The sequence below is a fragment of the Dermacentor variabilis genome, chromosome 6, assembly GCF_050947875.1.
Source record: "Dermacentor variabilis isolate Ectoservices chromosome 6, ASM5094787v1, whole genome shotgun sequence".
In the NCBI taxonomy this organism is placed as follows: domain Eukaryota; kingdom Metazoa; phylum Arthropoda; class Arachnida; order Ixodida; family Ixodidae; genus Dermacentor; species Dermacentor variabilis.
The window spans coordinates 14250865-14268000 of NC_134573.1; the positions used below are offsets into that span (position 1 = coordinate 14250865).

The following is a 17136-nucleotide window of genomic DNA, read 5'->3' on the forward strand; positions in this document are numbered from 1 at the left end:
CCTGTAATGCACCCTTGAATTACCGTTGTCACATGTGGGACCCAAAGAGGCCCCAGGGACAAGGATAAGAGCATATGTTTTTGACAAAAGGTGTTCAACAACTTTTTCAAAAAGGACGGTTAAAGAATTCTCGGTGCCAGCCGCGCAAATGCTGGAATGCCACTGCTTGCACGTTCGTCATCATCTTCTTCCCAGCGGGCTCCGTTGTGCAAACAACCATCATAACCAGCAATGGCTCAAGCGTCATCGTAGTCCACAGCTGACTCCATTGCTGCTCATCATTCAGGCGTAGAATTTCACTTCGCTTCTGTCGCCATAATGGGTAGGCATTTACGGGGGTATGAGCCATTGCCCCCCACCAGTTCTGGCCATTTTGAACTGACAAGCGCAGAGCATACAATGCGCGATAATGATCATGTCTGCAATGTCACATTGCCACATGCCGTGGAAAGATCTGAAATTTCAAATCAAATGCCGTTTTCCCTTCTCCTTGTGGTCGCTGCGCTCGAAGCCGAAGGATGACGTACACGTGCTAGTGCACTCACGTACACATGTTTGTGCTGTGACGTCATTCGGGGTGACACGTGACTTCAAGAATTATGCAAGGCAACATCTGTTATTTTCTCTCATATATGTTGCTTGAATAGATGAATTAAAGCGTAGAGAAATAATCAAAAACACAGAGCAAATGCTGCATGTTTTTGTTTTACTTCGCACCGCCCCAAGATAGATGTACTTCCGTTTTGTCTACTTGTTCCCACGTCATGCAATCCCGTGCACAGACACCGAAACAATGTCATTTTCTATTGTGTTCTAGTGCGGGATCATGCTCTGTGATTCACTTTGGTCTGCCTCAGTATTCGTGTAGCACCGATTTGTACCTCTAGTCAAGTTTCCTCATGCACAATGCGCAAAATCTGCGCTTTGCAGCAAAAAAAAGGCGAGAAAAAAAATGAAGGCGGGGTCCATTACGTATGCGTCACGCAGTCCTCGAGTTCCGGTATGAGAGGACTCAGGAAGGAGTTTCGTTTGTGGAGGCTACATGGCGCAAGTGAAGAGAGTGTCTCGCTTGACAGTGGAGCTCGCCTACTGAAATCATGGGTTCGTAGCATTGAAATATTTATATCTGGGCTATTAAAGAGACAATTTGAAAAAGTTTTCTGGCAGGACGCTCCCAGAGGACATGTAACAACTTCCAGCATATAACTAAAATTTGCTATGGGGCCTGGTGAGGGGCCCTTTAAGGGGGTATGAGCTATTCATTGTCTTACGTGACTGACACAATTAATAATAAAGGTGATACGCAAATGTGTGCATACCTTTATTGCCACAATGACCACAGATTAGGACAATAAATATGTTCATACCTTTGTTCAGTATTGTGGGTCGCTTCTGTGTCGTGCACTAAACAGCTTCCCTGGTCGTCCACCTTCATAGAATGGAATGGCTCATTAATTTTTTAGTGATGTTCAATGGAAAAAAATTTTAATTTCTTCCATTTATCACAGCGATCATACCTTGTTGTGATGTCATTCTAATTTTGCTCTATCCACTTGCTGACGCTGTTGACATCAACACGATTTTCACCGGTGACTTCGCAGCCTTGTTGCGACGCTCTTTGAAGTGCTGCAGCGAACCAGGAACACGATGGCACAAGCTGCTTGCTTTTCCAAACGTTTGGATGCCATCTTGCGATTTACCTGTGCCGTGCTTCCGTCAGTGGCCGCCATGGCGGCGGCCTCAGAATGCTTGCAACGTCATGCTCCTATCCATCATTCTCATACTGAACGCATCATATGCTACAAGTGGAAAAGTCGTTCACTTTGTTCCCTTTGGAATCAATGGCCGTTTCATTCATGGCACACGACGTGCTTGGCGTCTACTTGTAATAGCTGCTCCTTGTTGCTTTGTCTGAGTATTTATCCCTGATGTACATGCACAGGATTATCGCTCTGATGTAGTCGTCGCTCTGTGCAAGACGTGCTTGTATATTCTGTGGTGCCACATGAGCTTCATTTGTATTTGTTATGCAGCTTTTTCACGTGTCTGCTGTTGCGTGACAGTGTGATCACGCTTTCAACTAATGTATATCTCTTGAATAAAGGAGTACCGTAGTACTTTCTTAAAAAACTGGCCCTTTCTTTATATATTTTATTGATTTCTATCACCACGCGCCCGCCGCAACCATTGCAGCTCCCCACGACGGGGTTCCGCCAGGTTGGTGATGCCATCGCTTAGTCGTAGCGAGCGGCGCGAGATCAGGCTGGCCGACAGCAAATACCATCAAAATACCATCAAAATCCTGCCGTCATTTATTTCATCATGTCTTGTGTGGCGTTTCCGCAGTCGTGGACTAAGCGATTGTAAAGGTACAATGCTAATAAATATCACAAAGCTTGTTTAAATGCTAGAGAATAAAATCAAACATATTAATAGTTTCCTTGTTGTTTTATTGTAACAATAGAGGCATGATTGCGTTCAGAGTAGGGGGATACCTTGGGATCATTCCGATGGAAATCGCACCGTCTTCAATGCATGTGAAGCCTTAAAGTGAAAATCGCTCAGCGATGTGTGTGGCAGCAACAAAATTTTCACCCCAGTTGCTGCATCTGAAAGTCAATTGCATATAAAGCATTGCACACTTTTCAAGCATAACATCTCCGACATCTTTGAATAAATCGACTGTTATTCCATCTTCTCTTTTATTAATTAATTTATTTATTTATTTATTTATTTCACATATCCTCATGGCCAACAGGGCATTATTAAGGGGAGTGGTACACACATTTCAATAAATTTGTTACAAAAGGAGACAACGCATACATATAAAAATATATATACCGGAACAAACATATAATTCAAAACCTGGAACATGAAGTGAGTTCAAAATGATACAAATACCAAGAAACGCTAAATCACACAAAGAAAAGTGATGCAAATTGCAAAACGCCACCATTAGTAGAAATATTAACACAGCAAATCGAGGGGAAAATATATAAGAATGCGCATGATTGCGAGGAAAAAGGAAATGGAACCAAAGCTATGGCAAGAATGTGTTGATAATTTCTTCTTAAATTCATCAGTCTTTGGAAAGTGCAATATCCCGTGGTAGGTGGTTCCAGTCCAACGATGTTTTTGGAATTAATGAATTCCTGCAGGATGTTGTACGGCACTGTGGAACACCAACTTTGCATGAATGATCTAAGCGGGATGAAACGTACGTTGGCGGCGTGAGTAATGTATCTTTAAGGGTGGAATTCACGTGGTAAATTTTAAAAAACAGACACAAGCGTGATATTTTCCTGCGCATTGAGAGAGGGGTTAGGGACAATGTGTTTTTCATTTCTGTGACACTGAACAAACGATCATAGTTACGGAAGATGAAACGTGCTGCTCTGTTCTGTACGGCTTCGAGGGTGTCGATAAGAGAGTTAGTGACAGGGTCCCATGCTGAGTTAACATATTCTAATTTGCAGCGGACAAGCGATTTGTACAGAAGTTTAACAGGTGTCGGTGCTAAGGAAAAATTCCGTTTCAGATATCCAAGCATGCGGTCAGCGGACGTGATGATAGAAATGATATGTGCCTTCCAAGCTAGGTTTGAAGTTATAATGACGTCGAGGTATTTGTAAAATGTTACCGGTGTTAGCAGGGAAGAAGAAATAGTGTAGAGAGCTGGGCACGGATTAACGCGACGCGAAAAACGCATTACTTTGCATTTAGTCTCGTTAAGTGTCATCTTGCATTGCGAACACCAGTGAGATATAGTACCTAAGTCTTCCTGGAGTAGTACAGTGTCATTAGTATTCTTTATTTCCCGGTAAACCACACACTCCTCCGCAATAAGTCGCACTGTGGATGTTATGTTGTTAGGCAAGTCATTAATATATACCAGAAACAGCAAGGGACCGATAACAGAACCTTGTGGAACGCCAGGGGTCACCCAAACCGGTGGTGAGTTAATGCCGTTAGTGTGCACGTACTGGAACTTGTTAGAGAAAAAGCATTCAATCCATGGTAGTACATTTTGATCGATGTTAAGTTTACTTAGGTGGTGAAGAAGCAAGCTGTGAGAGACTTTGTCAAATGCTTTGGAAAAATCTAAATACATGCAGTCAACCTCATTACCATGATCAAGTGTGAAGTTAATATCATTTGTAAAATTATTAGCTGTGTTTCACAAGAAAAGTGCTTTCTAAAACCGAGCACTGTGCATGAGTAAAAAGAAAGATGACTCAAGGAAGTTCTCTACGGATGACAAGATGACATGTTTCATTATCTTGCAAGGAATTCTGGTTAGTGATACTGGCTGATAGTTGAGTGATAGGTTCTTGTCGCCTGATTTATAGAGTGGAACCACTTTAGCCAATTTCCAGTCGTCTGGGAGGTCACAAGTTTGAAGGGATTGCTCAAATACTTTCGATAGTATGATGGAAGGATATACTTTGGTGTTTTTCAGCATATTAGTGCGGATATCATCGGGACCACATGAAGAGGATAACTTTAAACGATCTATGATACTTAGAATGCCTACAAAATCGAAACGAATGGGATACATTGGAAATGTGATATCGGGAGTATAGTCTAGTAGGGATCTGCTAAAAGGGACAGAAAATGCATTAGCACAAATCTCACTAAGTACATTAGCACTGTCACTGTTAGAGATGTGATTTGATTGAGAATCCAGGAGAGATTGACGGCTGATCTGACCCATTAACAACGTTCCAGAATTTTTATTATCAGTTAAAAGAAATGATGGCGGCGTGACATTGAAGAAATGTTGTTTAGCATCTTTTAAAGATTTTTATAAGTGCTAAGAGCTCACAAATGCTCTGATTTTCCAGATGACCTCGCCCTGACATGTAATCGCCTCTTTCGGTTCCCAAGGCGTTTTAAGGAACGTGTGAATCATGGAGACCTACAATTAGTCGTGATGATTTTACGAGAGACGTACAATTCGATTAATTCAAGCATTTTTTTTTTAACATGCACCAATTTTCGTTAACAGGGCTCGTATTCTGAAACCTTCGCCTTCCGCGGAACTATCGCCCTGGCCACGCCTCCGCCAGCGGCGCGCGCTGATTGGCGGTTTTAGCAAAACCGCAAATAAACAGCGCCATCTAGTAGTCATTTTAACGTCATGGTGTCGATGGGTGCTCTCGACATATATTGAATAAACGAACATGTCTTTTGGCGTCTTTTGGCCTTCGGTTGCTGGTGAAGTGTAGTAGAGATAAGATAGGTGGTAGTTTATAGTAGCCTTTTTGGTGGCATCTTACACGCGTTGTGTCGCGGGGATATTTGTTGAGTGATATAAAATAAAACATTTCACACTTCCTTGTTAAATTTATTTAACTCGCTCGGGAGTGCTGTTAAGAGGCCGTAACCAACCGTAGTCAATGCGCAGAACCCGTAGTGCGGCCACTGCACTCGAGAACATCACTCCCGAGCCGCTCTGCACTCGTACGGTGCGCTCTCTCATGCGATGTGAAGCGTTCGACAGTGCGTGTTGGTAGTGAACGCTGACGTCACGGGTAAGCAGTCGCTTAATCTATAGACCGTTTCATCGGGCGAGGAGGATAGTGCGCGCGGAGAGCCTTTCCTCCTCTCTGGCTTGGGCGATCCGGCGCGGCGCTGCTTAAAAGTATTGCTGTCGCGTGCTGCGGAGCGATTTTGAGATGTTTTAGATGGTATTTTGTGAAATTTACGCCATGTCCGTTCATATAAGGTCGTCAGGGAAGCCTTTCGGTGCATCGGTAACTACAGTAGGCGGAAATATCTTTTGGGAGCGCAGAAATGTGATGCGTTTTGTAAGCCGCGGTGTGTGTATGTGTTGTGAACTATTTTACTTATATCGGTTTTAATTCAACAAAGAAACCCGGTGTCTCTGTATTAGCAGCATGAAATGGTAAATCTGCTCAATATCTGATCGCTTGGCGTAGGGAGCAATGCATAAACATAAGAGCGCGTGCTCGTGCACGGCCAACCTAAGGCAACCACGAAACATCAAGCGGCAGGCGCAATCAAATATTTGTGATGCACCGGCATCGTTCTCGCGCATTTCAAGTCTAGTAGGCTTCAAATTACCATATGTCTACGCTAGCCTTCCTGCATGAGGCCGATGGCGCTGCTCAACACAGCGATCACTGCGGTTTGTGAACCAGCACGGTACATATGTAAGCTGTGCGCTTCGGCATTGCCTTTTTTGCCTGCATACAGCCATAATATATGAAGGATCGCATAAAAAGAATGCGATGCCTATTTCTGAGGACAAAATTTCCGTAATGCGTGTGAGTGCGTCGTAGTGAACGGAACAAACACAACCGAAAAAGAAATTCGGTTATAATCCTCTTTCTCAAAAAAGCAAGAGAAAACGGGCTAACGCCGCAATAGGGCCTCGCATAGTCACGCCACACAACGTCTATAAATATATAACCGCTGATGCGGTATGCTTGGACCATGCGGTATATAGAACAAAGATATATGTAATCCAGCACTTACCACTGTTTAGGACGCTCGCGCAGTTTGTAAACAGTCCCTTTGCTGGACAAGCGTAATTCAGACTGTAAGGTATGCTGCTATCACTTGCCAAAACTATTTTATTCAGGTGCGGAAACCTCACCCATCGAACCAAGTAGTCACGCAATGTAACCTGCAGCAAACAGTTTGAACGCTTGCCAAAGTATAACATCACAGCTCCTATCGTAGCAGAACGGTACCCACGATCACGCTGTTATGATCGTCGCGTATGTTTCCGCAGCTTAGAAATAGAGGATAATACTGCAATAAGGTCACATTAGTGACTGGAACATTCAGAAATACACAATTAATCTCCGAAGCTGATTGCAGACTCGAATATGCGCGCACACATCGCGTTGCGTGTTCTGTCCACCTCAACGCCAGCAGAAATTCCGGCCATGATGCCTTAAACCACTTCAGCACGTCTCACAGAACCGTTTACTACGTAGAAGACGCACGTCATACTAAACAGACCGCACGACCGCGAAAACAAACGCCAGAAGCTGCCGCCAAGCGTATACCTGTCATGCAAAAGACCGCTTTCACCCAAGCCAGTATGGCGCTGCTCATAGGCGGCGCCACTGCGTTCGCAATATGGTGGCGCCTACGAAAAAACGGTCTATAGAATGCGAGTTTCACGGCGGCGAAACTTTCGCGGGAGGCGAACGTTTGAGAATAAGGCCCCAGGTCGTTCGGCACATGCCTGGACGAAATCGTCGAGAAAAAGCTGGAGGCCATCATTAATTGAAGAAAAATTTGCTTTGCATAATTTTAATGGTTTTCGTTTTATTTGGCGTTTTATTCGACGGTAAATTCAACGCGATGTGCAGTAAACAATGTTCTCTTAAGCCTGAAAAGTATTTTACCTCAGAAACAAAATCGGAGGCGCTCGTTAGCAAAAGGCCTAATACGTTAGAACTGGTAGCTGTCGTCCTTGGCGGCTGGGTGACCATTTGTGTTAGCGAGAAGAAAGAGCAGAGGGCTGAAAAACTTGCCGACACAGAAGACCCGTCATCGTCTACTGCAGGGCTAGACCAGTTAGTGCTCGGGAAATTGAAGTCACCAAAAATAAAAATAGGACGATCATTGTCTGAATTATGTTCAGTATATCATAAAGGTCGTTAGAAAAGCCGACGGGCGTAGATGGTGCGCGGTAGCATGCACAAAATAAAAGAGTTTTAATGTTAATTGCCACTTTTCCCCAGGGCATATGTTGCAAAGCCCTTCTAACTTCACTAGTTATAAAAGGAGCCTCTATAGCATGTCCATTGCTACTTTCAATGAAGGTTGCATGGCTGCTCTGGGTACTGTACAGGTCAGTGTAGAATTCTTCTGCTTCTTTGAATATATATAATCGAAATTGCTGGCGACATTACCTTGTTTATCTTTCACTGCATAGATCTTGCCATGTAGTACTATGCCAAGTTTTCTTCTAAATGATTTCATGCTGCAACCATTTTTTACTGCTTCCTCAATCTTTCTGACATTGTAATTTCGAATATTGCTTACCTTCTTGTATATCAGCTTAAACAGCACAGGAAATCTTATCTCATCTCTTGAGTTATACCGTATTTTCGCGATTCTAAGCACCCCCCGATTCCTAGCACCCCCCCCCCCCCCTTTTTGTTAGGAAGAGCGCGTCGCCAAGGCCACCAAACGCGCTTGCTCACTCTGAAATCATTGCTCGGTGGATCTGCAGGCACACGGTCGATGCTTCTGTTCGACGCGTTTCGCGGCTATTTGGCCCCGGAGGTAAAGACAAAGCTTTGGAACATCAATAACGACGTGGTGATTCCGGGTGGCATGACGCCAGTGCTGCAACCCCTCGACGTTTCAGTCAAAAAGCTCTTCAAAGCCAATCTCCGACAGGAGTACGAAGAGTGGGTGCGAAACCTTGACCAGAAACAGACGCGGACGGGAAAGCTGCAGAAAGCGTCCCCATCAACCATCGCAAAGTGGATTTCGGATGCGTGGAAGAGCGTCCAAGTGGACGTTGTGGTCAAATCATTTAAGTGCTCGATCACAAACAACTTCGACGGAACGGAAGACGACCTGCTGTGGGATACCGAGAGCACCGGTTCAAGCGGTGCGACGAACTCGAGTGGCAGTGATAGTGAATGAGCATCCTACACAAGCAGTGGGTTCACTGTCTGCACCGATTTTTCTTTTGAATGTTTGCAAAATAAAATGTTATTTCTCGCACCAATCTCGTCGTGATGTCGCAGCGAAAAGAAGGAGGGGGGGTCATTCTAGGTTTTTCGAATTTAAGCACCCCCCTCACTTTGGGCGTACCGATCGTGAAAAAAATGGGGTGCTTAGAATCGAGTAAAGACAGTACTTTCGTGCTTTGTCATTTCCTTAATTTATTATTTATTTATTTATTTATTTATTTATAGGTATACTGCAGGCCCTTCTCGGGCCCATGCAGGAGTGGAGACTAAGAATACAAAATAGAGAAGTAAATTTAAACTAATTACTTGACATAATTGCAAATATATAATACATACAAAAGTGAGAAAAAACATGGCAATACACTGGAAATAGACGACAAATGAATACTCGAACAAGGCAATATTATCAACTCACAGTGTACATCACTTGGACTCGAATTTGAACAAAAGTTGACATTACTAATACATTCAACAAATGATTCCAGCGAAGCAGAGTTCACTGCATGGCTCCTCAGATAACGTATTCCAATAATAACTTGCGCGAGCAAGTAAAGAGAACTTGTGAACATTGATGTGGCTGACTGCCTGTCTAATAGTTGTACTGTGGTGCGTTCGCTCTGATCATTTGGAAGGATCCTGAAGATATCGTTCCCGTGATAGCTTAAAGTTCTCGTGATAAAGTTGGTAAATAAATGTTAATCTAGATATTATTCTGAGCTGCTCAAGTTCTTCTAGGTTGGCCCCATTACGTAAGTTGCTGAGACTAGAGTGACGGGAGTAAACAGAATAAATAAAACGCAAAGCTAAATTCTGTACTCTTTCGGTTTTGTTAATCAAGTATTGTTGGCAAGGGCTCCAAATAACGGACGCATACTCCGATTTTGGTCGTATTAGCGCTTTGTATGCATTTAGTTTTACTGCAGGAGGGGTATTTCGCAGTTTCCTTTTCAAAAACGACAATTTCTGTAGTGCACCCCGACAGACATTTTCAACATGCGGCTCCCTATTGAAATTACTGCTAAGTGTGATGTCTAAATATTTAACTTTGTCAGTTCTTGTGATGGTAACGTTAGCTAAAGAGTAAGTAAAGGGGCTTCTTTTTGTTGCTAAACGTAATGGAAGCTGCTTTGGAAGTGTTTATTCTTAAGCCCCACCTTGCGCACCATGCATCAATGGAGTGTGAAGAATTGTTCAATTTAATTTGGTCATCTCGGTTATTTATGGCTGTGTATACCACACAGTCGTCTGCAAATAGTTTAATCTGCATTGGTTGTTCGACGCAAATATGAATATCGTGAATGTATACCAAGAAAAGGGGAGGTCCGAGGACCGAGCCCTGCGGAACACCCGAGTACACATCCAAATCTTCGGAGACACTCCCATTTATGGCAACACACTGCTTTCTATCTCTTAAGTAAGATTCAATCCATGCCACTACTTTCTGTTCAATGCCAATTGCCTTTAGTTTTGTTAATAAATCTTTATGAGGAACAACATCAAAGGCCTTTGAAAAATCCAAGAAAATAGCGTCTGTTTGGCCTTTTATATTGAGTGTACCAATTAATTCATCAGTTATTTCAGCAAGTTGGGTTACAGTAGATAAACCACATCTAAAGGCATGCTGTTGCGGATAAAGCAAATTATTATTTTCTAAGTAAGTAACAATGGCCTTAAAGATAATGTGTTCGAACATTTTACAACAGGTGCTAGTTAGAGATGGGCCTGTAGTTAATTTCAAGAGGAGAGCCAGATTTATGCACCGGAATGATTTTTTCCGAGCGCTAATCATCCGGAATTACTGCAGTGCTTAAAGATATAACGAAAATGTGATGTAAATATTTGGCCACCCATACAGCATATCTACTCAAAAAGGTATTGGATAGTTGGTCAAGACCAGGTGATTTCTTCATATCTAGCCTATGCAAGAGGCCCAGAACACCATCCTCTGTTATCTCTACCTCGGGTATAGGACAATCATAGCCATATGATGGTAACAGTGCATGCGAGACTGTACGCGTGAACACGGATTGGAAAATACATTAAATTTGTTAGAAATGACAGTCGAGTCAACAATACTTTCACCCGAAACTTTTATCTCTGATATACACCGTTTATCCTTTGATAGATAGCGCCAGAAGTTCTGGGGCTCTTTGTTCATAAATGACTGCAAATTGGTGACTGAAAAAAAAACGTTCTTTCGCCAATCTTTTTTGTTCCCGCAGGTTAAAAATAAGGCTTGAAAGATCATTTGTATTACCGCGTTTACGTCGTCGCTTAATGTTACGTTTTAAATGAATCATTTCTCGCGTTAACCAAGGGTATTCCCTATTGGTGCGTTTCTTTTTTAACGGGACATATTCTTGCTCGCAAGAAAGAAGAGTTTCTCTAAAATATGACCACACACTATCAACATCACTGATTTTCTTGAAGTTAGCAAAGCGTGATTCCAAATAGTTTAAAACAGCGACATCGTCGGCATGTGTGTAATTTCTGAGGCAAGTATCTGAAGGCTTAGTAAAAGAACGTTTCCCTACAACCGGACATGACAGAGCAAGCAACTTATGGTCAGATATGCCGTCTTTAACACTAACCGTACAGCCATGATGTGAGCTGCTAACAAGTGCTAAATCAAGGAGTGAAGATGATGAATTATTGACCCTGGTATCGTCGGAAACTAGATGGTGTAAACAAAAGTTGAATGTAGTTGTGGGCAATGCATGAGCCCTTTTAGAATGTTTGCCGTCGTGAGAAAAATTAGACCAGTCTATTCCCGGCAGATTAAAGTCTCCTGTTATTATAATGTTCGTCCGAAAATTCGTATTATCTGCAAGGTAGTCGTGCATGTCTTCCAAATATTCCGGTAAAGCATTTGGGGGTCGGTACACACCCCCAAATCTCTGTATGTCTATCTGTACACACCCCCAAAGGACCATTTGGGGGTGTGTACCCCCAAAAGGACATAATAGGTCCTTTGTTACTTGGGAGAGCTTACCTACTGTTTTCTTGGTGCTTTACCTCCCACTTCAGTTGCTGCGTCTGAAGTCAGCCTAGTTAGGATTTAATAGTTTGACTCTGTGTTACCTTCATCTTCTTCTTCTAAAGGTGCATATTTGTTTGCAAACACTAGCCTGAATTCGTCTGCATCTTACTGCATCTATGTTGGGTTATTTTTTCTTGGCGCTCTTTCTCTGTTCAAGTTGAGAGCAAACCTAGACCTCGCTGACCTACGGTGACTGCCCTTTAGTCTCCCTAGCACTTCTACAACCTGCACTATGCTGGGATCGGCAGAGAGCATGAAGTCTATTTCATCTCTTGTTTCTCCATTAAGGATTTTCCAGATCCACTTCCTGTTAATGTGCTTCCTAAAGAAGGTATTTATTATTCAGACCATTCCTTTCCAAGAATACTACCAACATCTGCCCTCAGCTATTTCAGGATTTGATGCCATAGTTACGAATTGGTTATGTGTCGCTAATAACCACAGTATAGCAGGTTTACACCTTTCTGATTGCCAATTCAACATTTTCATAAAGCTGTTCTATTCCTTCATACAGGTTCGAGCGCAGGTTTGTTAACCTTTAATCTATATCTCCTATGTAATATTGTTAGAATGACTGCAATGCTCTCATTAATGCTGTAAGGCTTGTCAATGTTGCCTGCTATGCCGGTATGGATTAGAGATTCTACCCCGTATTCACTCTTATCTGGAAGAGCAGAGGACATGGCCATTAAACAGCACTGTATAAGCCTCACCAGTTCTAACCTCACTAAGACCAATAATATCCCAGGCAATGCCTCGCAATTCCTCAGAGGCATGCTAAGCTAGCCTCACTTGAGATGTCTGGCATGTTAGTCGTTGCCAGGTTCAGTTTCCAGTGGCGGCCTGTACCGATCCAGAGATTCGTGCACCCTCCGCTATATCAAACGTTTAACCACCGCCTTGGTCAGGTGCTCCGCGGCCGCTGGGGACCAAGTGCCACGGGTTAATTGCGATTCATAGGGGAGACAGTGGCCGAATGCTTCACCAGGGAGTTCAATTCCTGTTCTGGTGAGGAAGTGTGTTCGTTGCAGTTTAGTGGGCTTTCCTAATTTGGCTGGGCCTGGAGTGGCATAGCCCCACTGGCTGTCGGCTTTTTTCTTTTTTTTTTGCCGGTGTCAGGCTCCAGTCCAAGCCCGAAAAATGTGGACTGACGAGGATTTGAACTTACGTCCTTCAGATTAGAAGCCCGGTGTTCTACCTCCACTCCACACCGCCTCATGCGGCGACGAGCGTCAATTCGTCACTTGCAACCACCACATGGTTTGCTGTGATAAAAAAAGGTATGTAGTGAAGAAGAGGACGAAAAAAAACTCTTATGTCTCCTGTGCGCGCGATCGGCATTTGTGTACTGCCAGTACACATTCGATTGTGTCTAGTGTCAGAATACATCACAAAAAATAAACATGGTACATTTGGCGGAAGGTGCTGCACTCCCCGACCTCACCTTGGCACTTCACTGCCGAACGTTGCCAACTGCTCCAGCCACTACCATGAATGGAGCTCCCAACTATCCGCCTGACGCGTCCGCTGTTTCTACATTTGCGGCATCATCCAGCGGCAGTGGGACCCACCTGTCTTTAGCGGATCAGGTGAAACTGACGTGAAAGATTGGCTGTCTACCTGTGAGAGGCGTCTGTGATCCCAACAAGTGGAATGACCCGACGAAGTTATGTGCTTTCATCTTGCTGATGTTGAAAACCACTGGTTCCACAATTATGAGCGGGAACTAAAAACCTGGTCCTCTTTCAAGACAGCATTCGCGGACGTGTTCGGCCGTTTGGCTTTGCAAAAACTCTGTGCTGAACAGCATCTATGCCAACGACCTGAACAGCCTGGCGAGACTTACACCAGCTACGTTGCGTCAATTCCACCGCGAGTGAAGACGACAAGGTGAAACATATCCTCAAGGGCATCGAGTACGACGCATTTCAAATGCTTCTAGCACAAGACTCTACTTTTTTGCGGCTGTCACTCTGCAAGAGCTTCGATGAGCTGTGTCAACAAAGGGTCCTTGCGTGCAGCGCTATTACACCTGGCGACTCTCTCGGGCCTCACGCTTCACTCCAACTCTACGCCCGCATCATCGCTGTCACGATCCGCCCGGGTTCGTGAACGAGGGAGGACTCGAGGCACTCTCCATTAGACATGCGCTATGCAGTGTGGTCATGATGAACGGTGACTGACCGCCGAGCAGCTGTGCTCGTTGGTGTTTATTTGGCGCGGTGACCAATGTTGCCCACAGAGCCTGGCAGGACAACGAGCATTATGCCCGAAGGGGTGTCACATGCTTGTTACACCCCTTGCCCCCAGTTTCCTTGTTAAATGGCTGGTCTTGTTAAATACAAAAAAACGTCCAAGCTCAAGGCATAAGGCTCTGCTGCTGCCCCAGCCGAGTCGACGGTGCCTGCTATTCAGGCGAGCAACGGTCCGGCGGCCTCTGCGGTCGAGTACTTCCCCTGGGCACCAGTGTTGACGGGCCGGGTGTGGCAACGACGGATGCTGCCTGAACCAGCCTCGCTCCATCCAGAGAATCCGCTGTGGCCGGCCTTGAGAGTGGTGCCGGACTTGACACCGGCCCAGCGGGTGCCGCACCACTGGCAACGCTTGCCGCCACCGAGGTGGGCAGTGCTTCACTGTAAGCGACTGGTGTTGCCCCTGGTCCTCCTGCGTGCTGTACTTCTGAAGCGGCAGTTGAGGGTGCTAGCCAGCTCCCGAGTCGCCTAACATGGTCGGCGTGTCGGTGCTACTTTGTCTGGCATGCGGAGGAGCAGTGATGAGGCGCTGGCAGGAGACACCACCAGTCTGGCTGACCAGGGTGGTCCAAGACGGAAGTTCCTGGCAAAGACTGGAGCTCTCGACTATGGCAAAGACCCAGTACGGCATCCTCGGTCAACACCCAGCTTCTGCTTCAGCTGCTTCAGGAGCGCTGTGGATCGGATGTCCGGATACAAGACGTCCAAGGGTGTCGTGACCATCCGACCCAGCAGGAGCTCACAGGGGGAGCACATGGCCAGTGACATCGTGGGGCGTGGTACGGTACTGAAACAGTACGCGGGTGACCTGTGTCCGGGATTTTGCAAGATTGGCTCTTCTTGAACTTGTCCTTGATGGTCTGCACCACCCGCCCGGCTGCACCGTTTGAAGAAGGGGGGTACGCCGGAACCATAATTCGGCGAACTCCATTCTTCGTCTGCCAGGCCAGGTACTCTGTTAGCGAAAGCAGGACCATAGTCGGACATGATGACGTGTGGCAACCCCTGGGTGGCAAAGACCTGTCGCAGCGCCGCAATGGTCGCACCTGCTGTGGAGTGCTGGCAGAAGCTCGACCCACTTCGGAAAGGCGTCTACCACCAGGAGGTACGTAATGGCCCTTGAAGGGCCGCGCACCCAAAATCCACATGCAAGCGGGACCAGGGCCTCTGTGGGAATGGCCACGCGGTGATTTCCGCATGGCGTGAGGCCCGCTGGTGCTCCTGGCAGACTTGGTAGCTCTGCACCGTGTGAGTGATGTCCTGGTCCAGGCCACCAAACCAGGGACCGGGCCATCATCTTGGTCTTTTCCATGCCAGGATGACATGCGTGCATCACCTGCAGCTAGGACCCTGGACCGGAGACTTTGTGGATCACCACCCTGGAATCCCATAGTAGGCAGCCCTACTCCAGGCTCAGCTCGGCAAACTTGTGTCCATAGGCCCGCTGAACCAACTTCTCTTCACGGGACACCGCCTTGACCACGTTAGACAAGACCAGGTCTCGGCTGGTCACTTGCGATACCGCAGATCTGGAGAGTACCTCCGGGTGCGCGCGCTCCAACATGAACACTTCAGCAGGTTCTGGAACAGCAGCAGGCACCTCAGGCAGGGGCAGGTGGCTCAAGACAGCAAGTCACAAGTCCTTTCCTGGACAGTAAACTAGCTGGTAACTGTAAGCTACCAGCCTCAAAAAGCGTACCACTCGAAGTGATGCCTGCAGGGGAACTGCCTTGTCCGACCCCACAAATACTGGTAGAAGCCTTCGACCAAACATGAGGACCAGGCCTTCCTTCTCCAGCTGGCTGTAGCGTCGCTCTGCATCATGAAGCCGACGAGAAGCAAACAACACAGTGAATTCCTGGCCATCCTTGTCCCGGTGTGCCAGGACGGCTTCGCCGGATCCAAGTGTACCAGCACTGAAGCCTTAGTGATTAGCTCCTTGCTGCACTGCAAGGTTCGGTCCTGCTCCTCCTTCCAGACGCACTACTAACCTCCTGATCAGGAACTCCTGTAGAAGTTGAAGAGGCCGAGGTAGCTCTGAAGCTGCTTCTTGTTCTGGGGCTTAGGTCCCTTGAGCACATCATTAACTTTGCAGGTAGCTGGGGCTAGGCTAGCCTGGGAAATGACATGTCCCGGGTGCTCAACACTGGGGGGCCAGGAAAACACACTTTTCCAGCTTGAGCTTGAGACCAGCGTCCTGCAGTCATGCCAGAATGCTATGCAGGTTCTGCAGGTGGTCCCCGTCATCACTGCCAGTAAGCAGGTTGTCGTCCAAACACACCGTCATGTGCCTCATGTCCCTGAAAAGATTGTCCATCTTCTGAAAAATGGCCGGGGCTGAGGCCGCGCCAAACGGTAAGCGCATCTACTGGAAGAGGCCCAAAGTTGTCGATATTGTGACATACATCTGGAAAGCATCCTGAAGCACCAGCCGCTGGAAAGCGTCTCTGAGGTCTAGCTTCGTGAACATCTGTCCACCGGACAACGCTGACCAGAGATCAATCCGGGGCAGTGGTTACTTCTCGACGGTAGCGACGGTTTTGATGGTAACATTGAAATCCCCGCAGATCCTGACACTGCCATGTTGCTTGAGGACTGGTACAATGGGAGCAGCCCATTCAGACGTCTTGACAGGCAATAGGATGCCCTCTCGCTATAACCGTTGCAGCTCCTGGGTGACTCCGTCCTTCAGGGCGAACAGCAGTGGGCAAGGTTTGAAAAAGCGAGGCTGGGCTCCCTCAGGTACATAGATGCCAGCCGTCGTGCCGCTGAATGTGCCCACTCCTGGCTGGAACAGGGACTTGAGCTCGTTCAGAAGGCTGGGGACGTCTTTCACCACATGCAGGCTGGCTTCTGGGTACTCTGGTAGATGAACGCCCAGTGCATGAATCATCAGTTTCGGCCCAGCAGCGTCGGCGACGACCCTTTGGTTAAGTAATGGGAAAGGCCTGTCTCCCTGTCGCCAAAGCTAACGCTGACCTGGGCCTGACCCGGACTTGGGCGAGCTGCCTGGAGTAGCTGCGCAGCATCACGCCCGAAGCCTCGACGGACACGCCGGGGAAAGTATGCTTGAACAGTTTCCCGGCCATGACTGACATGCTGGCCCGTGTCCAACTGCATGGAAATGGGATGCCCGCAGACTTCGACAGTCAGC

At 46.4% G+C, this 17136-nt stretch overlaps 1 protein-coding gene across 3 annotated transcripts in view; it reads left to right on the plus strand.

Moving 5' to 3' along the window:
- Sting (transmembrane protein sting) overlaps window positions 1-17136 on the plus strand; it is a 399550-nt gene that overhangs the window by 187819 nt on the left and 194595 nt on the right. The window lies entirely within an intron of this gene.